The sequence below is a fragment of the Sinocyclocheilus rhinocerous genome, unplaced genomic scaffold (genome assembly GCF_001515625.1).
Source record: "Sinocyclocheilus rhinocerous isolate Xijiao unplaced genomic scaffold, SAMN03320098_v1.1 scaffold13, whole genome shotgun sequence".
NCBI classification, from domain to species: Eukaryota; Metazoa; Chordata; class Actinopteri; order Cypriniformes; family Cyprinidae; genus Sinocyclocheilus; species Sinocyclocheilus rhinocerous.
The window spans coordinates 325,493-351,189 of record NW_015627542.1 but is presented as its reverse complement, the minus strand read 5'-3'; the positions used below and the strand labels follow the sequence as shown (position 1 = coordinate 351,189).

General features: G+C 36.4%; 1 protein-coding gene and 1 pseudogene across 3 annotated transcripts in view; one reads left to right on the top strand and one right to left on the bottom strand.

Annotated features, from left to right (window-relative positions):
• LOC107730595 (uncharacterized) overlaps positions 1-8,061 on the bottom strand; it is a 39,163-nt pseudogene extending 31,102 nt beyond the window's left edge.
• The window catches only part of mgat4c (mgat4 family member C), a 110,199-nt gene that overhangs the window by 28,748 nt on the left and 55,754 nt on the right, over positions 1-25,697 (top strand). For 2 of the 3 annotated variants that reach the window (XM_016541349.1, XM_016541357.1), the window contains one exon: positions 25,398-25,487. The gene's annotated coding sequence lies outside the window, so the exon portion shown is untranslated. Of the gene's footprint in view, positions 1-15,087; positions 15,231-25,397; positions 25,488-25,697 lie in introns of those variants that run through there. The other variant, XM_016541365.1, reaches the window with a different exon arrangement.

Genomic DNA, 25,697 nt, shown 5'->3' with positions numbered 1-25,697 from the left:
TTCTTCTTGTATTGGGTAACATTAGGGCTAAAGGTGGAACATCCATGTATTGACTTCGTGGTAAATTAAGATGAATCCATAAGACAGAAAGTACCTTTTCTCTGAGTAAGAGGAACATCCCGTTCCTTAATGGTTCCCCATCCTATTGATATGCAAACAACATGGCTTTTTCAACTGCCCTGGTAAAGAGCACATATTTTTCTTCCTCGAGGCTCAAATACCTAACCATACGTGTCCAATGGCGCGGAGATGAGCAGGCATTTTCTATTCATTCTCTATGGGGAGCTAAGCAATAGAGGATTGTGGGAGTGGAGCAGAAAGTGAGAGCATCAAAAAGTGCCAACTTTGCGTTTCAAAATCTGCCATTAGTGAAAATTCAGCTTTGCCATGACATGTTAAAGTGTATAAAACAAAAAAGAGTTATTTTGAATTGTAATAATATTTTATACATAGTGTATATTACAAGCAGTCATACACTAACAATGAAGACAATTTGCAGATTTCCAATACACGCAGAGTAATTCTCTTCTCATTTTTCCTCATGTATCTTTTAAACTGTACAGTAATTATAAATTTAGAGGTTAGCTGAAGATTATTTGTTCAGTTCTGTTCTGTTGTGCTTTTTATTGGGTATCCGTAATGAGAATACGTTCTGTTTTGCCCACTGCTCATCACAATAGATCAGCCTTCATGCTGTGAATGGACACCTAATGGATTGGGGACTGGAATAAGGCCAGTCTGGGATCCCTGAGCTTTTCCCTTTCCCAGCATGAAACGGGTTCATTTGAGACATTTTTTATGTATCTCCTCCATTTTAATGAGGGGTCCCGTAAGAAACAGATGGCGCATTAGTGGAGACAAACTCTCGCTGACATTGGTGGATTTCAAACAAACAGCACCACGTGGCTCGATCGGTGTGGTGCTCTCTCTGCAGATTATATATAGTCCACATTGTTTCATGAGCAACACTGGAATTTCCTCCTTTTTTATTAAATGGACACAGCATTTTGTGGCCCCTGAGGAGGAGTGGAATATGAATGCGAAGAGGAGAATTTACAGCCGGCTCTGACTCTTTGGTTTGTAGTGCCAGCAGTAAAGATGCTGACTGGTTTGCTTTGAGCCCCACTTTATGTTAACCCTCAAAGGTGCATCCAAAATGTGCACTTGCATGGTTTCTTTCAGACAAACTTACTGTGTTTGCAAAAGTCCATATTTTTATGTCAACAGTTTAAATGCATACTCAACATTTTGACATTATCAGAGTTAAATGTGTCATATCATACTTTTTTTGATTGAGTACCACACTTAATTTGGCATTTTGCAACGCGGAAGTAAGCTATTATCTTTAAATGCATGAGACTTCTGAGAAAACTTCATTAGCGGCTATGTGTAAATAACTAGAATATAGTATAACAAAGTGCAGAAAATAGAAACTATTTGCAAATAACAAATACCTGTTTGCAATATCAAGCAGCATAATGGACTGTTTTTTGTTTGTTTTTGTTTTTTTTTACAGCTAAAGTAAATGGAAGTAAATTACACCGGAAGCCTCACACTATTCAAGTTTTCCGTACCTGCTTTTACATAAAAATAAACCAGATAATGACTTTTCATTCATTAATTTTCATAACAATCAAGTCATTAATAAATTTTTTTGAATTCAACATGCCATTTTTGATGCTGTGCCTTTAAGACTTCAATGTAAGAAAATAACTATTTTGATTTGCTGTTTGCTCCAACAACGTTTACACTAGTTGTCCTAAATGGATCTTGGCAACAAAAACTGTTAACATCAGTTTTTTCTTAAAACTTTCTTAAAACAACTAATTACATCTGTTTGTTTCTTATGTTGCGATCCTTCAAAAGGATATGCAAAACTACACATAGCCTGGAACAGCGCAAGGTTATTTGGGAATAATTAAATTTTTGATGTTTAGTAATAATAGTATCTGTTTTCTATTACGTCACTGTGACTGGGTGGGCCAATTTTCTAAACACCTCACAGACATCGCTGACATGTACAGTAGTATGAAAGTTGCGAAAGTTTGTAATGAGCCGTTTTCACAGCGTAGTTTCAAAGATCTGAAAGAGACAGTCTATTTTTATAGTACAGAGAGCTCTTTTATTTCAATAGATGAAATAAAATTGTATTTTTTTTCATGATATGACTCCTTTAAAGCTTTTAAACTTCTTGCACGCAATCATAGAAATATCTTCCGATTGTTAAAGCGTCTTTGTTATACAATGCCTGATACTATTCCAGCTTAAACCTGCATTGTTTCCTTTCCCTTCGCACCTAAATGGAGGTTGACAGCTGTGTGCGGTTAGTCAGGCAAGAGAGCGCAGCCCGAGTTGGTGCGTAATGACGGTAATTAGCAACATGAGCAGTGACATGTTTAGCGGATGCTCTGCGGTAGGTGTGCGAACACTTGAATGTGGAGTACAGTGAGTTGCCCCCAGCTGCGGCAAGGGAGCTCAATCAGCGAAATCGCTCTTGGCCCTATTGTACTATTTCATCCATTTCCAATGAGTCAGCCGCATTTACTAATGCCATCCCATATATAAATTCCCCACCTGCTTACAAAATTCACCCCCATTACAACCTCGGAATGTTAATCGGGGACCTCCAAGAGGATGTTTCCCACACAAAATTGAATTAGTTTTTCGTATGTTTTAAAAAGCTACTAACTGTCGCAATGGTGTAGCTGTCAAGGACGAGGATTGGAAATATTGATGTAGCTGACTCTGGTTGTACATATGTGCTGGCTTGATAAATGGGCCAAAAGAATTGTGCTGAACTGTAACAAACTGAAGCGTAATTGTTATTCCGCGCAGCATCTGTTATGTGCTCTGCTGATCGTAGTAATATGTGATGGAGTAACTGGGCGCTTTGGTTGTAAAGCACCCTGCACAGGTGCATGTCCCGCATCAGGAGCTGTATGAAATAGATCAACCGCAGACCAACACAGCTGCGGCAACCTCTAGTTTCCTTAGAGCGTCCACAGCTGGTTTAGTCAAGAACAACTTTATCTCCGAGCAGAGTCAGGAAAAACTTGTTCTGAAGAGCATGGATCCCAATGTTTTATAGGAACAGTTGCTTGGGGCCTGAACACTAAATTTAAGTGCATTAGTTCACTGGAATAGCCACATAAAGCAATGAACAAATAAATTTAAGGTTATGGTGATTCTGCTTTTTCATGCTCTGCTGAGACCTTATTGATTTTCAAAGAGCTTTTTTTTATAGATCTCTCGCAGTCTTGCAGGCAGGCGGCAACGCTACAACCTGTGCATCAGAAAACACAGAAGCATTATGCCAAAGACTGAATGTTGGTCATTTCAATATAGCATTTTATGCTGCTGGTTCTCAACTGGTTTCTTCCTTGGGGGTTGCAGATGGCAGGGATAAAATGCAACTGGCCATATAATCTTGCATTGTTTAAATAGCAAAATATAGACATGTATGTCAATATTTTCAATGTGTTATTATGTAATTTTATGTATATAATTAAAATATAAGATTTTAAGAAAATTTACTGCTATTAAAAAAATATATATTCTATTTTAATATATAATAAAATGTACTCATGTGATGGGAAAGCTGAACTTTCAGCAGGCATTACTTCAGTCTTTATTGTTACATGATCATTCACAAATTATTTTAATATGCTTATTTGGTGCTCATGAAACGTTTCTTACTAGTATAATGTTGAAAACACTTGTGCTCCTTAATATTTTTGTGGAAACCATGATACATTTTTCTTCACGATCCTTTTGGCGAATGGAAAAAGAACAGCATTTATTTTAAATAATTTTGTAACAATTTCAAAGTCTTTACTGTCACTTTTGATCAATTTAATATGTCCTTGCTGAATAAAAGTATTATTTTTTTGAAAAAAAACAACAACTTACTAACTATATAATTATACCATATATGTATATTATTATTAATTTTACAATTTACGTATTATTATTAAACTATTATTAAGACTTTTGTATGTTTCCACATCAAGGATCCATTGGCATGAAGTAGCTACATTTTAATCATGTCTATTCCAATCTGTATACGCAGCCACACACTTTGCAGTTCAGATCCAACCCTCACGCCTAGGTAAAGATGCGTTGTGATATGAGAGGGACTCGGACGCTGGATGATTATTAAGGTACAGAGATAGGCGCTCTGCTCATTCGGCCCCTGCCGGAGCGCATGAGCGATGCGAGGACGAGTTGGCTAGCACTGGATTAAAGATCGTATCGCCATTAGAGGCAAAGCATAAAAAATGATTGGCCAGATAGCCGATGATGCCTTTCCAGCCAGAGATACAGAGTCTAGAACAGTTTATAATGGAGCAAAGGAACATGTGTGAGCACAGGAACAAGGTGAGTAACTCATAGGTTCCTGTAATCAAACACATCAGGTCTATTCATGCCCACTCAGATTGTTGAGTCAAATACAGTATGTTTTTGGAGCACCACTCGTGTCATATTTTTAAAGCAGCAACAATTTGATTCAGTGGCTGTCATGTCAACTGAAATTTTGCTTTGTTTATTCAATAAGAAATTATTACACTTATGAAATTGTAATAATTTAATTTAATATATTTTATTTTATTTTATTTTATTTTATACTCTTGGCATTTTCTTATGCATGAGATTTAGTGGCTGTCACATCAGAAGTTACCCTTATTTAAGGATATACTTTTTATTTTATTTTGATTTATTTTATTTTATATACATAGGATTCACTGGCTGTCATGTCAGAAATGTTGCTTGGTTTATTAAATAATAAATGTAAGGATATATGCTTATTTAAGGATGATGTTCATTTTATTTTATTTTTTATTTAATTTTATTAAATTTTGATGTTTTCTTATCTTGGACATCAGTCACTGGCACCTCCTCAAAAAAAAAAAAAAGGGCATGCGGTGCTGTTTTTAATGTCAGTTCACAGGGAAGATGCCTTTTAATCTTTAATAGTTCATCTTCATCTTTTAAAATATTTTTAACCTTAAATTATTCTTGATCAAATGTCAAATGAAGCAGCTTTTTGCCATTTTACAGCCATTCGAAAGTGCTAATTGATTGTGCCTTTCACTGTTTGACACAGTGAGATGTCAAGGACTGGACATTATCATATGCACTCCCTCTCAGAAAGGTGGAGATGAGATGTGAGAGGGAAATAAGGGTTGAAATGGCACGCCTGCACGGAGGAGGCCTGCCAGAACCTTTTAGCCTGGCACTCGTCCCTCTCACACTACGCTGATATAGTTGTCACCAGAGGAAACAGTGCCGTAAGGAAAGCGAGCGTGCTTGTTTGTGTGTGTGTGTGTGTATTCTCTCAGAGCAGTTTTGGACGAGCGGCTGTACAAGTTGATCAGCTTCAGTGGAGTGGCGTTCACAGTAGTTCCCATGCTGATCCATTGTTGTTGTCAATTAGGCATTGATCTGTCTTTTCAATCCTCAAAAATCAAAGCCATTTCAGGAAGAGGCTCATCTGCTCTAATAGTTAGCTTTATGATTAGTAATTTTATCACCCAGCAATTTTCTGTCTCGTTCTATGTGCTTGCCGAGTGGAAACTGGCTATTAAAAAGAGCCCCAGTCATTGTAGCTTGGAGATGTTAGGAATAACAGTGCAAATTAATCCACAAGTCAGTGCAGTCGTGTAATCCACTCACTATGTTAATTACTTGCTATTTTCCTTGGAAAGGGGATTTATGGGAAGGGTCATTAAATGGCTCAGAGCGATTGACCAGTTTTAGTTGGTGTGTTTGTGGGCCATCACTGACACTGTCAGCTTCACCTCAGTTCAGTCAAAGCAATCTTCATATGTGAGTGTTTATGCAGCCAGTCGAATTTCCCATTATTCGTAAGAGTTGCAGTACGTGTTTAACATTTGCTTTTTTCCACTAAATTTAATTAGATTTAGACTTAACATACACTGTAAGCCTATACAGGTTGATTGAACTTAAAAAATGTATGGTAACTCGTTGCCCTAAAAAAGTTAATTTTGTCTTGTTGAGAAAACAATAAATTTCAAGTTTAATGTACTTAAGATTTCAACAGCATTTAATTAAAAACATTTAGTTAATTGAACTAACCGTTTTTAATGCACCACCCTTCGCCTTCTGGATACTGTCCACCCACAGTATCCAGAAGGCGACCCTGGTTCTTGAAGACAGGGGTGAGTATTCACCAATGCCTTGGCAACATCTCTTAGATCATCAGCAGTTGGGTATGCTTTGAAGGAGTATATGGTCTCTGCAAGTTTCTGAAGAATGTCATGTTTCAATTCCTTTGTCATTTTTAGGTGCATTCCATCCTTCAAGTAGATTAAATTTGCTTGACGCAGTCTATATTCAACATCGACAGAGAATTTTGGAATCAAAAGATATCAGGCCATGGCATTTGCTTTTCCTGGGGTGATTCGGTCAGTACTGTATCTGCAGTACTTAGAGCATCACTCGATATTTCACTGGATGTCTGCATTTCACCTGATGACAGTGACACCAATTCAATCACAGGAATGATTTTCACAGTTGGCTTCTGAGGGAGCTCTGACAAATCAGTCAGATTGCAAAGTTCATTATCAAAATCGGGATCTCGAAACTGTAAAGTTAAATTATAGTTCAGTCCCAGAGTGTTTTTGAGACAACGAATCAAATCTTCAACTGAGCATGGCTTTGAAGTCAGTGTGACTTTTCTGATATCAGCTTCTGTAAGAATAACTCGCAAAGTCATGGTTTCTTGAGAAGCCATCTGGAAGGAAAGCACAAAAGAGTTAATTTAGCAAAGAATAAAACGCTTCAATGTCACCATCAGTTTACCATGTACACTATAGGCTGACAGTGGAACAATATCATTCAGCTCTTCAATCTGAAGCACGCAAAAAGATGGCATATCTGGGCAGCAAAGCTCATAAGAACGAAGGTGTTCAAAATACCATGATGTCATGACTTTACACACAAAAAGTACCTCTGTGTTCACTGCAACAATGTGAGTTATTTGCTTGAAATCAGGTAGCCCTGAACATGATCCAGCTGAAAGTATCATGTCTGTCTTATAATCAATTCCATTAATGCAGACCGATGGTGCAACAAGAAGTGCTTGAGTTTGAGGGATTTTTTGACCAAGAGCTCTCTGAATGTTTTCTGGGAAAGTGGCAACTAACACTTGTGTAACCTTAGTCATTTCCACACCCTGCTTGAAAAAAGAACTGCAGTCTAGTTGATGGCTAAGAGCCCTCTGGTGTTTCAGTGCAAGGGTCATGGCAACATTCTTGAAGTTCTGGGCATCACGTATAACCTTTTTGAAGAACTTGTGTTTTGCTTCAAAACGCATTGTCCAGACCTCAGTAAGTGGACCATGTACCCTAATCAGTTCAGCGTAGTGTTCAATGTAGTGGTGTTTTGGTCGTAGTGTAAAGTCAGGGAAGGTTGACTGCAGAAGGTTCCTATGCTCTGCCACTTTGTAGTCAAGGATGTATAATGACTCTTCAGTAAACTGAGGTGCCACAACTAATGCAACAATGTCCTTTAGGAGCATGAGTACTTCCCATGTGTTGTCACCCTCAGGAATATTATGGCCAATAAGCAGAGGAAGAAGCCTAATTAGACACCAATTCTCATGGCCATTTCCCCCAATTGTGCCCTTGGTTGAGAAGCCCTTTGAAATCAGCTGAGGCTGATCAGATTTGTCAGCGAATGTATACGGAAATGATCTGATAGCTTCATTCAACACATCTAGGGTGATGTATTTCTTTGCCATCAGGTCTTTGAGGCAAAGAGACAACTCCAGTGGGACTACTCCCTCAAAGACATCATGCAATATGTCAGGGGGATAACCACCAATGACATGAAAATGCTCCAAATTTGCTGTGAGTGGGCACTGTCCTCTTACACCCGTGTTTCTACATGAATTTGGATTCTGCAATGATTCTTGCACCTGCCTGTTGTGTGCATCTCTCTCTCTGAGTTGAAATGCACCAGATCTTACCTCTTGGTGTTGTGTGTAAGTCCTGGATGCCATGCAAAATCTACAAAACTTGTCCACAATGAAGCTTTCATAAAATCCTGCAAGAGAGTGGGCACCAAGGTTATCTGCTGACACATAGAGCACTGTTCCTTTAACACTTCTACCAAGATGCTCAATGTAAACCCCATGTTGTTCAAGAGTGGCTAAATCACTAAGAAGTGGATACAGAACTCTTTCATAACCACACTTTTTAACTGTTTCAGTGTTGCACAAGAGAGCAAGCTGAATTGAGTTTAGTGTGGATCTGTATTTTCCATGCAAGTTTGCAATAACCCAGTAAAGTGCACACATCTTATGTTTTCTTTTAGATGTTCCTAAAGGGTTAGCCACTTCAAAATCATCAATGTACAGACCCAGAGCGATTGTGAAGTCTTCGCAACTAAGAAGGGCATTCTCTCTAAACCCTGAGCCATCGCAACATGTCCTATATTCATGTGGTTTATGTTCTTGTTTTGACATAGCCTTATCCAAAATGTCTTTCTTGTTCAATAGTTTCTGTAGCATCTGTAAGAGGGGAACGTATACTACTGTTTTTCTCCCTTTCTCAACTACAAACTCTATAGGCATTACCAGAGGAAAGTTGCGCATTACATACGATGCTCTTCTTTTACTGGTTGCAAGACATCCATTTTTTCTACAAGATTTGGACAATATGTCACTCTCTGCCACAGTCTTAACCACCTCCTTCACAACTGACTCATCTACATGTCCAAAGTGTTTCTGAAGAACAGCCTTCACATTCTTTTGCAAAAGCGGCTGGGACAACTGAACTATTTGGTAAAGATGTTGAATTACTTCCTGAACAGAGTTCTCTGGTATGTGAAGGATGGTTTGCATTTTTAAAAAAAGAGCAGCTAAATTATGTTCCAATTGTTGTCCTAAATCTTGAGATTGTGTTTCACTTTCTTCTGCACTAAAATTATCTTGGCCCAATTCATCTGGATGCATCTCCTGCACAGCACACTCCTGAGTGTCAATTACACTGTCATTTTCATTACTCTCTATTCTTACTATTAACTCTGGTTTAAACATTCTCTCATTTTGATCTTGATGATGCTTACTTCTGTGTGCACTGAATGTGGAACATACACTGCTTTCAAAGCTACATCCTTGAAATGGACATTGGACTTTTTGGTGGTCTTTGAGATGTCTACGCCGAAGGTGGGCAAAATATTCAGTAATCTCACAGGGTTCAAGAAAATCACAAAGCTGACAGCGAAACTTGGCTTCAATTTTCCCCTCATGTTGTTGTTTTTCAGTTGATGTATGAAAACGAGATAAGTGTGTTTTAAGGCTACTGAAAGACTTAAAAGTACATAAACATTCCTGATATAGGCATGGAAATGGTTGGCTTCTTACATAGCTCCCATGTTTAATTCTGTAATGTTCATGAATTTGGATTCTGCAATGATTCTTGCACCTGCCTGTTGTGTGCATCTCTCTCTCTGAGTTGAAATGCACCAGATCTTACCTCTTGGTGTTGTGTGTAAGTCCTGGATGCCATGCAAAATCTACAAAACTTGTCCACAATGAAGCTTTCAAAAAATCCTGCAAGAGAGTGGGCACCAAGGTTATCTGCTGACACATAGAGCACTGCTCCTTTAACACTTCTACCAAGATGCTCAATGTAAACCCCATGTTGTTCAAGAGTGGCTAAATCACTAAGAAGTGGATACAGAACTCTTTCATAACCACACTTTTTAACTGTTTCAGTGTTGCACAAGAGAGCAAGCTGAATTGAGTTTAGTGTGGATCTGTATTTTCCATGCAAGTTTGCAATAACCCAGTAAAGTGCACACATCTTATGTTTTCTTTTAGATGTTCCTAAAGGGTTAGCCACTTCAAAATCATCAATGTACAAACCCAGAGCGATTGTGAAGTCATCGCAACTAAGAAGGTCATTCTCTCTAAACCCTGAGCCATCGCAACATGTCCTATATTCATGTGGTTTATGTTCTTGTTTTGACATAGCCTTATCCAAAATGTCTTTCTTGTTCAATAGTTTCTGTAGCATCTGTAAGAGGGGAACGTATACTACTGTTTTTCGTACTATCTAGCTTTTTTTTTTTTTATCTAGCATGTCATCGTACAATAGAATCGTATTAACTGAAATGTAGCTTAGCTAATACCACGCTGATGAGCACGAGGTTGCATTTATTTGATAACTAAGACAGCTAACTAACTTGGATTAGTATTTCTCGCGTGTAAAAACAGGGTCGAGTTTCAATTTAAGCTAGTTTGTTTAATACTTCACTCACAAAGAAATGAAAAAAAAAAAAACTAATCGGTCAGTGATAAAGTTTCGGTGTATTTGTGTTAAAGTCACATGTTGAACATTTCTGATAAGAAAAACCACCAAGATTCACCAACACCATCGAACAAGATATATCGTTTTACACAACAGATGACGCTTTGTTTAATGATTTGTAAATGATTGTTGATCAAAAATATGATACGCATTAGATTTTAGATGTGACGATAGAGCATGTCGTAACATAGAACTAACGTTATATGTAATTGTGGCGGTTGCGATCGATCGGTACAACACTGTGGCGTAAATGTACATGTAAACACAGCCTAAACTTACATTTAGAGTTACTAGCTAACTGTTATACCTCTCATTTATTAACGACTATTAATGTATTTGCTGTTTGAGACAAAAATGTAAAGTCCTACTCACAGTCACCAGCAGACGTAAAAATCCGCGCTGCATCCATGCCTGACGTCAGTTCAAAGAGCCAATCAAAATCTTCCTTGTATTGCGTTTCACTGACAACAGACTAGAATAAACTATGTTAAGTACATTCAGTTTAAACAATTCAATAGAATGAAAAAAATCTTGCAAATCGTACAACAAACTAAACAAACTGAGTAATTGTGCAAAAATGTTGGAGTTTATGTTTATTGTATCTAAGTATTTTGAATTAAAACAATTTCAGGGATAACAGTGTAGACACACAAAATACTTAAAAAGGACGTTTAAATCTAGTTTATAATATAATTTACATTGCAAAAAGTAAACTATATTATCGCACAGTTCTATATATACTATAAGTTGGATATCTGCAAATATACAGTAAATACATGAAAAGTGATGTGTACTACAGTAAATGACAAATCTCAACTGCTTGATTGTTCATATTGTTACAGAATGTAACTATATTATTACCCAGCTCTTTATATAATGTTGGATATATAAGTATGTCCAACTTTATTCACATACTTACAATATACTAACATAGGGTGGTATATAATATGTGTGACCCTGGACCACAAAGCCAGTCATAAGGGTCCATTTTTTGAAATTGAGATTTATGCATCATCTAAAACGGAATAAATAAACTTTCCATTGATGTATGGTTTGTTAGGATAGGACAATATTTGTCCGAGATACAACTATCTGAAAATCTGGAATCTGAGGGTGCAAAAAAATCTAAATATTGAGAAAATCACCTTTAAAGTTGTCCTAATAAAGTTCTTAGCAATGCATATTACTGATCAAAAATGAAGTTTTGATATATGTACGGTAGGAAATTTACAAAATATCTTCATGGAACATGATCGATACTTAATGTCCTAATGGTTTTTGGCATAAAATAAAAATGTATAATTTTGACCCATACAATGTATTGTTGGCTATTGCTACAAATATACCTGTGCTACTTATGACTGGTTTTGTGCTCCAGGGTCACATATATAGCATATCTCAAATGCTTGATTGCTTGTACAAAATGTAAACAAAACAAGTATAAAGTATAAGGCATGAAGATATTAAAATATTATAAAAAATTAACATCATGGTTTTCTGAAAAGCTGCTTTGAAACAATATGTATCGTAAACACACTATACAAATCAATTTGACTTGACTTGATTTACATGCTTGTCAGAATACTGAAATATTAATCTTACTGCCATTCCCTATCCCCATACAATTTAGAACAAATTCCATCAATCTTCCTTGTATTGCGTTTCACTGACAACAGACTAGAATAAACTATGTTAAGTACATTCAGTTTAAACAATTCAATAGAATGAAAAAAATCTTGCAAATCGTACAACAAACTAAACAAATTGAGTAATTGTGCAAAAATGTTGGAGTTTATGTTTATTGTATCTAAGTATTTTGAATTAAAACAATTTCAGGGATAACAGTGTAGACACACAAAATACTTAAAAAGGACGTTTAAATCTAGTTTATAATATAATTTACATTGCAAAAAGTAAACTATATTATCGCACAGTTCTATATATACTATAAGTTGGATATCTGCAAATATACAGTAAATACATGAAAAGTGATGTGTACTACAGTAAATGACAAATCTCAACTGCTTGATTGTTCATATTGTTACAGAATGTAACTATATTATTACCCAGCTCTTTATATAATGTTGGATATATAAGTATGTCCAACTTTATTCACATACTTACAATATACTAACATAGGGTGGTATATAATATGTGTGACCCTGGACCACAAAGCCAGTCATAAGGGTCCATTTTTTGAAATTGAGATTTATGCATCATCTAAAACGGAATAAATAAACTTTCCATTGATGTATGGTTTGTTAGGATAGGACAATATTTGTCCGAGATACAACTATCTGAAAATCTGGAATCTGAGGGTGCAAAAAAATCTAAATATTGAGAAAATCACCTTTAAAGTTGTCCTAATAAAGTTCTTAGCAATGCATATTACTGATCAAAAATGAAGTTTTGATATATGTACGGTAGGAAATTTACAAAATATCTTCATGGAACATGATCGATACTTAATGTCCTAATGGTTTTTGGCATAAAATAAAAATGTATAATTTTGACCCATACAATGTATTGTTGGCTATTGCTACAAATATACCTGTGCTACTTATGACTGGTTTTGTGCTCCAGGGTCACATATATAGCATATCTCAAATGCTTGATTGCTTGTACAAAATGTAAACAAAAAAAGTATAAAGTATAAGGCATGAAGATATTAAAATATTATAAAAAATTAACATCATGGTTTTCTGAAAAGCTGCTTTGAAACAATATGTATCGTAAACACACTATACAAATCAATTTGACTTGACTTGATTTACATGCTTGTCAGAATACTGAAATATTAATCTTACTGCCATTCCCTATCCCCATACAATTTAGAACAAATTCCATTTTGAGTTCACTGAATTGGAAATCATTTTGAATGACTCTGGTTATTTTTTCCCCTCAATTAAAACAACATTTGTTGGATGGAAGTTTAAGTGCAAGAGTGCAATTCTGCTTTGTCAAATAACAGCAATATTACTTTTTTCAAAGTATTTCTGATCAAATAAATGCCGCCTTGGTGAGCATAAGAAACTTCTTCCAAAAACATAAAAAAATTCACTTAAGGAAAAAAAAAAAAAGATTTATTCCAAACCTACAAACACGGCAGTGAATTTCTGAAATATAATTTAAATTGCCACATTTCAGAGGTTGTTTCTTGCCAAAATGTATTTAAATATTCATTACAATGTTTGAACTTTCAGCTCTCATTTAACTGCAAATGCACTATGATTTGCATTTGATTTGGTACTTACTACCGATCCATTGCTGTCACATACTGAGGACATCTCTCCAGGATAATGTCTTTTTAAAGAACATTACAATTTATCCTATTTTTTTAATTACAAATTTATCCTATTTTTATCCAATCAATCCTATTTTAATATATTTTAAAATATATGGCAATGTAATGGCAAAACAGAATATTCAGCAGCCATTACTCCAGTCTTAAGTGTTACATGATCATTTTACTATGCTGAATTGTTGCTTGATTATTATCTGTAATTACTTCATTATTTAATGGTTGAACTAGTTTTTGCTGCTTATTATTTTGTGAAAACTATTATACATTTTTTCAGGATTCTTTTAGAAAGTTTAAAAGATTGTAAATGTCTTTACTGTCACTTTTGACCAATTTAATGCATATAAAAGTATTAACAGGAATAAATCACATTTTAAATTAGAATACAGTTCTTTTCAGCTATAATAATATTTCACAATATTACTTTTTTTTTTTTTACTTTATCTTATGTATCAATTCAGCATTGGTGAGCATAAGAGTTTTTAATCCTTTATTATTCCAAACCTTTGACCCTAAGCGTATATTTATAGCACGCAAGTACAGTATATAAAAAAGAGCCTTGTCATTTTGTAAGCTTTTCACAGAGCCTCTCTCCATATATCTGTGTGTCTGTATGTACTGCTAATGTATTTCAAGGCCAAGCGGTGTGTAATATGAGAGTCTGAGGCTGCTCTTTACTTACAGTAACAGTTACAGGGGATTCCCTGAGCTTTCCTGGGGAGCAAAGACTTGATAGATGTGAAGACTTCTCTGTTCTCTACACTAAAAACAACAGTTGGGCTACAGATATACAAGCGCTTACAAACAGGCACTCAAACAGGAAGTCTCTCACGACTGGGGCATTTCGTGCCCGTATTAGAAGTTTGCTACGCGCAGAGGGAACCGGAGAAGGCAGACAACTCGCATTTGCTCATGCAGGCATGAGGCCCGACAGTAAATGGAGCTCATAATGGCCAGAACATGTTTGGAAGGGCATCTAATGAAGAAGCCCATTAGGTATTAATAGTATTTTAAAGGCCTGGGGAGAGGGATCAGGAGGGATAGGCAAGCCTTGCCTATTGGATACCAGACAGGAGCTAATGCATATTTTTGGGGGGTTATTTAAAATTATGAAAGGGTATGAAGTGTTATTACAGTAAAAGTAAATATTAGATGTAGCTTTTGTCCATTCTGGATTAAATGTTTTCGATTTGACCAGATTTATCTTAATACCACAGAACACACACAATCAATTTGCTTTCCATTATCATTCCGAGATGAAATCCACCTTTTAAGGTTGATTCATCTAAATCCAGATTAATCAGACAGCAGAAGCGGTGTTTCTCTCAGATAGGTGTCACAGTCAGTGGTCTCTTTTAGTCTTCCATACTGCCTACATCCTTTGAAGCTGCATTAGCCTTTACCCAAGATACTGGAGTTTTTTTTTTATAGCAGCTGGAGCGGTGGGTCGAGGTCATAGGTTTGGCTCTTTCTTTGCTGTAGAAGGGGAAAGAGGGGTTTCTGGATACATCCCCCTCTTTTACTTCCCACAAGGCTCAAAGGATGCTGGGAAATGATTAAAGACGGGATTCAGATGAAAGTGCCCACTGAAGGTAATAGACTGTACACTTTGTGCTTTAGAACAGTTTTCGGTTTTGTTTGATGTTAATGGAATGTATCACAATGGTTGAATGTATATAGCAGGCTTGTGTGCCAGTCAGAATTGAATTGAGAATGCCTTTTAAATTCCTGAATTTAAAATTTGAATTGATGTAGCAAGCAGGATGCAGAAATGCATTATGAATTTGAATGCAAGCAAGTAAAATGAACTGAAATTCAAAGAAATGCATTTAACTGTAACTTTTCCGTCCCTTTACAATTGTTTTTAAAGAAGTCTCTTATACTCACCAAGGCTGCATTTATTTTATATAAAAAAAGAAAAACAGTACAAATACTAATATTGTGAAATATTATTACAATGCTTTCTTTTTTAATCTATTTTAAAAATGTAATTAATTTCTCTGATGGCAAAGCTGAATTTTCAGCAGCCATTACTCCAGTCTTCACCTCAGGTCTTTTTTTTTTAGGATTTTTTGATGAATATAGAGTTTAAAAACAAAAGCATTTATTTGAATTTTAATCTTTGGTATTATAAATGTCTTTACTGTCACTTTTAACCAATTTAACACATCCCTGCTAAATAAAAATGCTAATTTCTTCTTCTTCTTCTTCTTCTTCTTCAAAAAAAGGTTTAAAACCTGATGTAATTGATTTAATTTATTTTTCAAACCCTCAGTTGCTTTTATGCACCCAAAGACGATCAAAAGTACATAATTCTTCCATATTTACATACTTTTATCCCTCTATCTCTTCTTCTGGGCATTCCTCATTTTTTAGATGTATGGTGAGGAGTCAAATTTATCATGGCGACCAGCTTTGAAACTAACAAAATCACAAACAAATGAAAGGTGAGGTCGATCGCAAGTGTCTCCCAGAATGATGAACTGGCACTTCTGTGAAAAATCAATGGCTTCTCTCTCCACAGGTCTGACATATGCTTGTGACTTAGTGCGAGCTCTTGTTGGCCTTAACTCTCCCTATATCTTTTCTCAAATTATGAATTTTAACCACAATGTTTGTCTTCTCTTATAATTCTCCTTCAATCTTAAATGCATGCCAATTTGATTTGTGCAGAAAGCCCCCAGCAGTAATAGCACACAGGATAAGCCATATAAGTGAGTGCAGCTGGATGTATTTACAGTCATATTGACTTTGCCTGCCTTTATCTGTCTTGCTTTGTGTGGCACTTGCTTATTGGCTGCATGTCTTAGAATTCTATTGATCTGCTATATCTGTTGCATCTCTCTGGGCAAGCCTTTATTAACAATATTGCTCACTTAAAGAGATAGTCCACCCAGAAAATGAAAATTGCTGTCATTTATTCAACCTCATGTCATTCCAAACCTGTATGACGTTCTTTCTTATGTGGAACACAAAAGACGACAGCCTGAAGAATCGCAGTGTTTATTTCTTTAGTTAGTTCGTTTGTGTGTGTGTGTATTTGTGTGTGTTTTTTTGTGTTGTGTTGCATTGTGTTGTGTTGGATGTAGATGAGTTTGTTCACTTGCTCACCAATGGACTCTCTGCAGTGAATGGGTGCCGTCAGAATGAGAGTCCAAACAGCCGATAAAACCAACACAATAGTCCATAAGTAATCTACACGACTCTTTGTTTAATAAACATATTTGTTTAATACTGTTCTGGATTGTATACGCTTGTAAATTATGTTTTATCTGTGCATATTTTTTTTCCCTGATTTGATGAGACAATTGTATTTAGGAGAAAGCAACATTTTCAAAGTTAGAAATGTTTAAATGATTGATTTGTTTATGAAGAACATGCAACTTTTCACTTCACAAGACATTTATTAATGTACTGAAGTCGTGGATTACTTACAGATTATTGATGTTTTTATCAACTGTTTGGACTCTCATTCTGATGGCACCCATTCACTGCAGAAGATCCATTGGTCAGCAAGTGATGTAATGCTACATTTCTCCAAATCTGTTCTGATGAAGAAACAAACTCATCTTGGATGGTTTGAGGGTTAGTAAATTTATAGCAAATTTTTTGTTTTGGGTGGTTAACCAGCCTGTTGTGTTGCCATCATAATTTTCAAAAGAGTAGCTTTACTGTAGTTAAACTTGTATCTTGGTTGTAGTTTGCCACTGGTCTGAAGATGCAAACATCCTACATGGAATAGTGCCATCATGTGTGAATATGGAATTGCAAAATTACACATATATCAGGAGAACTAAATGCTGTAAAAATTGTAAACTTAATGGATGCTATGAGCAACTATACTGTACAAATTATTATAGAAAGTTTTTTTTTTTTCAAGGTTGCAGTTTTTCTTAGTCGGCTGAAAATAATAAAACCATCTCCCTCTAGGGCAATGTAAACAGAGAGCTCATAAAAAATTGCAAAGTGATTTAAACTATCCGGCTTCTCGAAAAGGAATGGATAGGATGATAGTGTCCTTACTACACACTGGGCAAATATCCATATGGATTTACAAATTCCCTGAAGCAAGGTCCAAAGCTAATTAAAGTCATACAGTGTGAAAACAAATCAGGGGAAGATGAGTGTGTAAACAGAGGTCAGTGCTGCTTTATCAAACAAAGACAGTTAATTGGGTCAGAACTGTTCTGCTAACAAGTCACACAAGTTTTTCTCTTCTTGAACTCATTGTGAGACAGTGCAATGAGAACTGAAAGCATTTCTTATGTACTGCAGCATGTTTCAAAAATAGACTACACTGTAAACCTGCTGTGGAAATATCCTGAAGCCAGTTACTATCAAGAACATTTTCTCTTTCAAAACCTTTCAAGAGGCATTTTTAGGCATTATGCGGTAGGTGCACTTCTGATGCATAGGCTGTTCCAAAAGCAAAACTTAATGTTACCTCCTAAGATAGCTTGTTTTAGCCAAATTCTATAACTTGCATGTTTCATGGAGAAGATAATCTCAGAATGCTCACTGAAAAAATAAACCCAAGATAATGCATGAGTGAAGAGAAAGGCAGATAATAAATAAACCGTTCAAAAGTTTGTGGTCTGTAAGATTGTTTTAATGTACAGTATTTGAAAGAAGTCTCTTATGCCCATCAAGGCTGCATTTATTTAATTAAAAATACACTAAAAAAGACGTATTGAGAAATGTTATTACAGTTAAAAAATAATATTTTTAATATGTATTCTTGTGATAGAAAAGCTGAATTTTCAGCACGCATTACTCCAGTCTTCAGTGTCACATGATCCTTCAGAAGTCATTCTAATATGCTGATCTGGTGCTCCAGGAACATTTGTATTATTATCAATGTTGAAAACCTGTAGAATATTTGTGTTGAAAGTGTGATAAATTTTTTCAGCATTCTTTGATGAATAGAAAGTTCAAAAGAGCGGCATTTATTTGAAATAAAAATCTTTTATAACATTATAAATGTCTTTACTTTTGATCAATTTAATGCATCCTTGCTGTATAAAATAATTAATTTCTGTAAAAAATTGTGTGAAGTAGTCTATTTCATTCTAAACTGAAAAGTACCAATAAAACATAATTTAGTGCAAGTAAAAAATGGATTCTTTCACACAATATTTGCACATGCTCTATTTTTATTCCCCTTAGAGTATCATTTCACTAATAACTCTATTAAAATCAATTGAGTGTTGAGTTTTCTATGCAGAGCCATTCAAAAATGGCTAAGTTATGATGCAGTGTTAGACAACAGCTCACTATGTTTTGGAACAGAGCTTTTCAAATCACAAATTTCAGTGGTTAAGTGTAAAATGAATGGCTCTTCATATCCACTTACATACAAGTCAAGTATTCATAATTTCATTCATTTCTAAAGCCTTTCTGTGTCTTTTATTAATTACTTAGCAATAGACTAATTCAGAGCATACTGAGACATACTGTAAATTGCAGCTTAATGATGTATAACTTACATTATAATAGGTTTTACTGATATAATAAATCTTTATAAGCTCACACACACATTGAATTATAAATATCCATAGCATCCACCAGTTGTCTTAGGAAAAAACAGTAAGCATTGTTTTCTCCGTCTTAAACAAACGTGTTACTCTCTTCACATCGTCATCGCTTTCTCAAGTTCAGCTATATGTCCTAACTGGTGGGAGGGTGCTGTACATTTACCTGGATGAGCCGTCATTGTTTAAAATAACCGCTCACTCCTCGTGCTCTTATTCACAGTTTGGCTCGTCTGCGGAGCCAGCAGTAGCACTTTAAATGAGGAACTCTGACCGTGCAGCTCAGGGTTATCTGTGCCTCTCAGCAATCAGCTCCGCGACCTTATTTCCCAGTGCTGGCACACATTTACTCTCGCTGTCGCTATTGTATAGACTTCCTCAATCTCTATTATAGCCCGACATATGTTGTTGTGTTTTTCTGCTAACATGTGCGTGGATTCTTTTTGAGATCAAACCTTGAAGGTCGTGTTGGGTATGTTTTTGTTCTGATTGGCATGTAGAGGGATACAGCATGTGAGGTTTATATACTTCTTGTAGAGATCCGTTATATAGAGATTTATACAGAGATCAAAAGGCCATGAATGGATTGTTTTTTTTCACAGACTAGAAAAAGGGGTTTGTTACAAAACATGGTGAGCTGCCTTGCCGCCTGCTGCATACAATAGAAGTTATATTCTAAGACAGCATCCTAAATGTCATTGAACCTAATAAGTGACTTATTAGGGACCACAGTAGTTGTTCCATAGTAGTTGATTCCAATGGAGTTTGATTTAAGCATGTTTCTAAGCTAACGTTGATATACCCTAATAGAGTACAACAGCCAGGGTAACAAATGTAAAAATCCCATTTTCTCAATAGGGGAATTGATTTTTAATAATAAATTATAAACCATTAAAGATAGATAGACCTACTGTGAGTTATAAGGTTTTGAATCAATTGTATATAATTTTGTCGAAGCCATCAGCCCACATGATATATAACTTTTCATATAAAGAAAACAAAACAAATAAGTTCAGAAATTAAGTTCTGTGTAATAAAGTGGAATGACCCAGGGAAAAAGTATTGAACACATGAAGAAAGGGAGGTGCAAAAAGGCATGGAAAGCCAAGACACCAGCAGAAATCTGTCAGTAATTAGAAAGCAATCCTGCCCCTAGTCAGTGGAAATTAATATTAGCTGGTTTAGTCCCAACTGATGGCCTTTAAAAAGGTGTCTCATTACCAACGTGTCACACAAGTAACATTTCATGATGGGTAAAAGCAAAGAGCTCTCTCGAGACCTTCACAACCTTATTGTTGCAAAACATACTGATGGCATTGGTTACAGAAGGATTTCTATACTTCTGAATGTTCCAGTGAGCACTGTTGGGGCCATAATCCGGAAGTGGAAAGAACATAATTTCACCATAAACCGGCCATGACCAGGTGCTCCTCGCAAGATTTCTGACAGAGCAGTGAAAAAAAATGATCAGAAGAATTTTCTAAGAGCCAAGGACCACTTCAGAGATCTTCAGAAAGACCTGGAATTAGCAGATACTCGGGCGAGGGCTCCCTCTGCTGGCCTGGCATTACAATAATTTATTTGAAGCTGCGGATTCGGGTGACGTTTTAGCTCATCCGCGCATCACTAGTGTGTACTATGTGTATATTCATATTTATACATAAATACACACACACACATACACGTACACACACATATGTGTGTGTGTGTGTGTAATGATATATATATGTATATGTGTGTAATGATACATTTATGTATATTTATAAATTATTTTTATTTATCTATTTTTGTTTGTTTGTACAAACAATATTTTTAACCCTTTTGAGAAAAATTTATGAAAAAATTACTGTAACCATGCCTGAAAAAAAGTGAATGGGCAGTTATAAGCATATACTTTAACACACAATCATAATAATTAAAAAAAAAAAATACACTAAGCTATTTCTATCCACATGTTGCAGTTTTTAATTACTTATAAGGATACTTAAGAATTATAAATAAGTATAAAATTTCTCTTGTCCCCATCTTGAACTTGTATTTTTTATTTATTTTATTTTATTTTTGCTGGGATCATCGCAATGCAATGACCTGATGAGATGAGATGAGATGTGACGCAGGCTGCGTCCGAAAGCCTAGGCAGCTGACTTGCTGCCTCGCTGCCTCATGAGGCAATGACTTTGCAGGCCGTGTTTTTGCATGAAGGCACCTCATGAAACTGATTTTGGACAGGCTTCTGAGGCAGCGTAACGGTTTAATGATCTACAACAAAATGGAACGAGTTTTGATGATAACGAAACAAATATTTAATTATTATAATACTGATTTCTCGCTAGAAATAGCATCAAAAGTGCAAAAAGTTAGTCAGAAACATACATCTTTATTTTTTTAGCTCAACCGTCATGGAATGGAACACACAGGATTGTGGGATATCAAAGACAGCGAAGGATACATCTATGCTGCCTTCAAAATTCGATCAGAAGAAGGTACCTCCGGAGACAGGAAGTGAAGCAGAATTTGTATTCGGACGTGCCTTCATGCCTTCATGCCTTGAAATGCTGCCTCAGAAGTAGGGCTGTGCAATATATCGAAATTATCGAAATATCGCAAATGTATCGCAATAAATATGCATATCGTTATAGCTTGCAATATTTGGGGCCATGAACAAAAGACAAAGAGAAAATCACTCACTGCTCTTACCTAAATAAATTTTGTAGCTTAAATAAGAGTCAGTGCTGTTCACAGAACTGACTCAGCAACAGCTGAGTGAAACTGTTTAATCTGAGCATGTGGCACTTTAAGCATTATCGTATCGCATATCGAATATCGCATTATTTAATGAGTTATCGCATATCGCATTTTTCTTCAATATCGCACAGCCCTACTCTGAAGGCAGCATTTTAGAGCTTTCGGACGCAGCGGCAATGTGATGACCTGAAGGGTGAATGTGAAATTGAGATTGAGAAGGAAACATGGTATTTTAGGAGGTTCCTCCATAGGCAGCTCACCAGTTTTGGGTCTGATATTTTTTGTAAGCTGTATTCATTTGACACATTGCTTTTTCCATACTATATAGTAGGGAAGTAGGTATATTCGAATGCAGAGTAGGTTCTCAAACAGCAGTGTTGTCAAATGCTTAATGCAGGATTTAGAGAATGTCGGAAGACAGATGCTCTGAGAATGCCTAACAATATGTGCCTGTAACACTGGACTCTGTCGTGGCTGTCCTGACTTCATTCAAGAAATATAGATGACTTGATTTGCTGTCATCCTGATTATTGTGATTGTGTAACCTCATAAATTTTCCCTGTAAGACAGCATTTTGTATATAAGCTGTCCATATGGTTGGTAGGATCCATGATCCATTATAAAAAAGTAATCCCACAATGTATTTGTCAATACAGATGCATAATCCATGAGTTCTCACTGGAATTTTTGCATCGCATTCTTGTCCATGCATGCAAATGGACAAGTTCCCGTCACTGGTGTGGTAATATATGTGCATAATGATGGCCGGTCCACTTTCATCTCAGCACATGAAGCCCAACAGTGGAGTCACAGCTGCTCAGCTTATTAGCTCATTGAATTAGACCAATCATGAGCCAAATGGAGGAAAGACCGGACACAGTTCCATGCGATGCTTATAAATCAGCCTTACTCTCTAACAGAACATGGCTATTTCAGCTCTTCTTATTACCCAGATGATCCTGCCACTGTGAAGGTTTTCACAGAAATTTAGGGTAAGATTTACTGAGGAAAAGTGGGAAAATTGGCAATGGTCTCTAAGGCAGGAAGCTCATTTAGTTCCAATGGAGGAATGCAGCCCCTTTAAAAGGAGGCCAGCTTTCTTTAAGGTGTTTTATCTCAAGTCCTTTGACCGACAGAGCAAGCGGTCATCGGAAAGGGTTGTAGTGCTTATCCTGACTCTCTACATGCCTGGTGCCGGCTAAAGCCACCCTTTTGTCTCACCACTGACTGAGAACACACCATTAACAGAGCCACAGCTTGACAAGAAAAATGAAGAGAGCTATTTTCTGTGGCCTCGAGTGCCAGGCTGAATAATGAGCAGACATTCTTTCTCTCTTCCCCCTCCACGGATTCACTCCTCCTTGTGAAGACCCAGTCAGAGAAGAGTGTTTCTGTCTCTTCCCCCCTTTTTTTCCTTCTCGCTCTCTCTTCCTGTGCCCTGATCTGTGACTTCTTTTCCTAGGAAACCAGGGCAGAAACAGACTGTGTGTGCACATCACATTCAAGATCTTCGAGAGATGAATTAGATAAATGTCTAGTGTTGTCTGATTTATGGATTTGAGGATCAGATATTTTGCATCCAGAATGTCACAAACATTCATACTGGAATCAAAGTAGGTGTCTTACAAAATAAGAGTCTTGTTTAGTGCATTGTTTTGTTTTCCAATGGGAAACAAATGTCAAAATCAGAAATCTTCAATATCTCAAGTATTTCGTATAGACAGCAATGACATTAAATTGAGAACAGTTGGAGTTTTAAAGAAATCTCACACCAGTGTGTCTCAGATTGAGAAGGCATCTCAGCAACAACTTGCAATGCCTTTAAAGTCTGCCAAATTCTGCATTATTTTTTTAATCAAATTCTTTGAAGAGCAAATTACATGCATTATGCCATGCACATTAATTTATAGTTCTATATATGTGTGAGTATGTATGTGTATGTTTATATATAAAAATGTTTATGTATAAAATATATAAAATATAAAAACTAGTATTGGATATTTAATTGTGAATTTTGTTCATTTCCACCAATCTTTGCTATCGCATAACTCTCACTAAAAGTCATCTTTAAAAACAATAATTAAGTTATTGTTTAATAACTTAATTACTATTAATTTAATTTCACAAACCACAAAACTAATATCTTTTTTGTATTAAACATTTTATAATTTTTTTAATTAAAATAGTAGTTTTTTTTTATTATCAGACATTTCTTGGTTATCAGCTATAACATGACAAATGATTTCTGACTTAATGGTATCTGCCAGAATTTCAATATAAGTGAATCCTTATTCTGCCTTCATAATATCAACAATTGAATCATTCTCCTAAGGCATATGAGGAGAAACATCTGGGATGAAGTTGATACTTCAAATGAAATGAAAGATTTCCATTAAGTGAATGAGCGATATTGTTATCCTCTGGGTGTATTGATGGAGTCTAGCAAGTATATAAGCACTACAAAGGTTACAACACACAAGTTCAAGCACACAAGCACACACTAACAGAAAGAAAAGGGCATTAGTCAGATCCTATATTCTCAAAGTGGCTGTGTTCCCTGCAGACACCTCTTCCCCTACCCTTGAGTGCTAATAAAATGACGTGAGGATCCGTCTGCTGTGCAGGCAGCGTGAATTCACAGCCAGAGAGCAACCGATTAACCGCCATGGGTGTTTTTTCCTCACTGTGTTCGTATTGGATTGCGTGTACAGATGTGTGTTCAAATGCGAATTTGCTTTTGCGTCTGTGACTCGTGAATGCAGCTGTTCATCTCTTTCTCCTGTGTAAACATGTTGTTTGTGTTAATATTTGTCTCCGAATGAGTTGGGATACGAGCGTGCACACATGAGGGAAAGGCAACTGTGGCAGCAATAGTTCAGCTGGCTGTTAGCTTGGGCATGGGGTTTGTGATATATGGTTATGGCCATTCATTGAGAGCCAATTAGGCCTCCTCTGTGTTTGAGCACTATGGAATCCCATAATGCAGTACTCTCCAGAGCACCCACGGCTGCCTCCTCCAATGAATAAAGAACAGGAAATAGAATTCTCAACAGGAGGATTTGGTAGCTCATGTTTACTCACTCGTCACAGCACCAGTAAATGAGCAATGTTCTTCTCTTCTGTTTGTTTCACATAGATAACAAGCCATTTTCTATGGATCTCCGAATGAGTTGGGATACGAGCGTGCACACATGAGGGAAAGGCAACTGTGGCAGCAATAGTTCAGCTGGCTGTTAGCTTAGGCATGGGGTTTGTGATATATGGTTATGGCCATTCACTGAGAGCCAATTAGGCCTCCTCTGTGTTTGAGCACTATGGAATCCCATAATGCAGTACTCTCCAGAGCACCCACGGCTGCCTCCTCCAATGAATAAAGAACAGGAAATAGAATTCTCAACAGGAGGATTTGGTAGCTCATGTTTACTCACTCGTCACAGCACCAGTAAATGAGCAATGTTCTTCTCTTCTGTTTGTTTCACATAGATAACAAGCCATTTTCTATGGATCCACTGATCGTCATCTTCTCAAACCACAAGGCTCGTTCCTACAAGCACATCTGAGTCCTGCAAGTAGGTAATTTGTGTTTAATTTTAATTTTTGTCCTTGCTTTTTCATTTTGAATTGGAGTCCAAACTTGTTCAGGTAGCATTTGCTGTTAATCACACCACAACCTTCCTGCTTTAATCTGTCATTGTGATTTACAAAAGGAGGGGTGAGAAGAGACCAGAGGATCTGCTGTTATGCAGAATCAAGCACAGGCTTTTATCCTTTCAAACGCCGGCA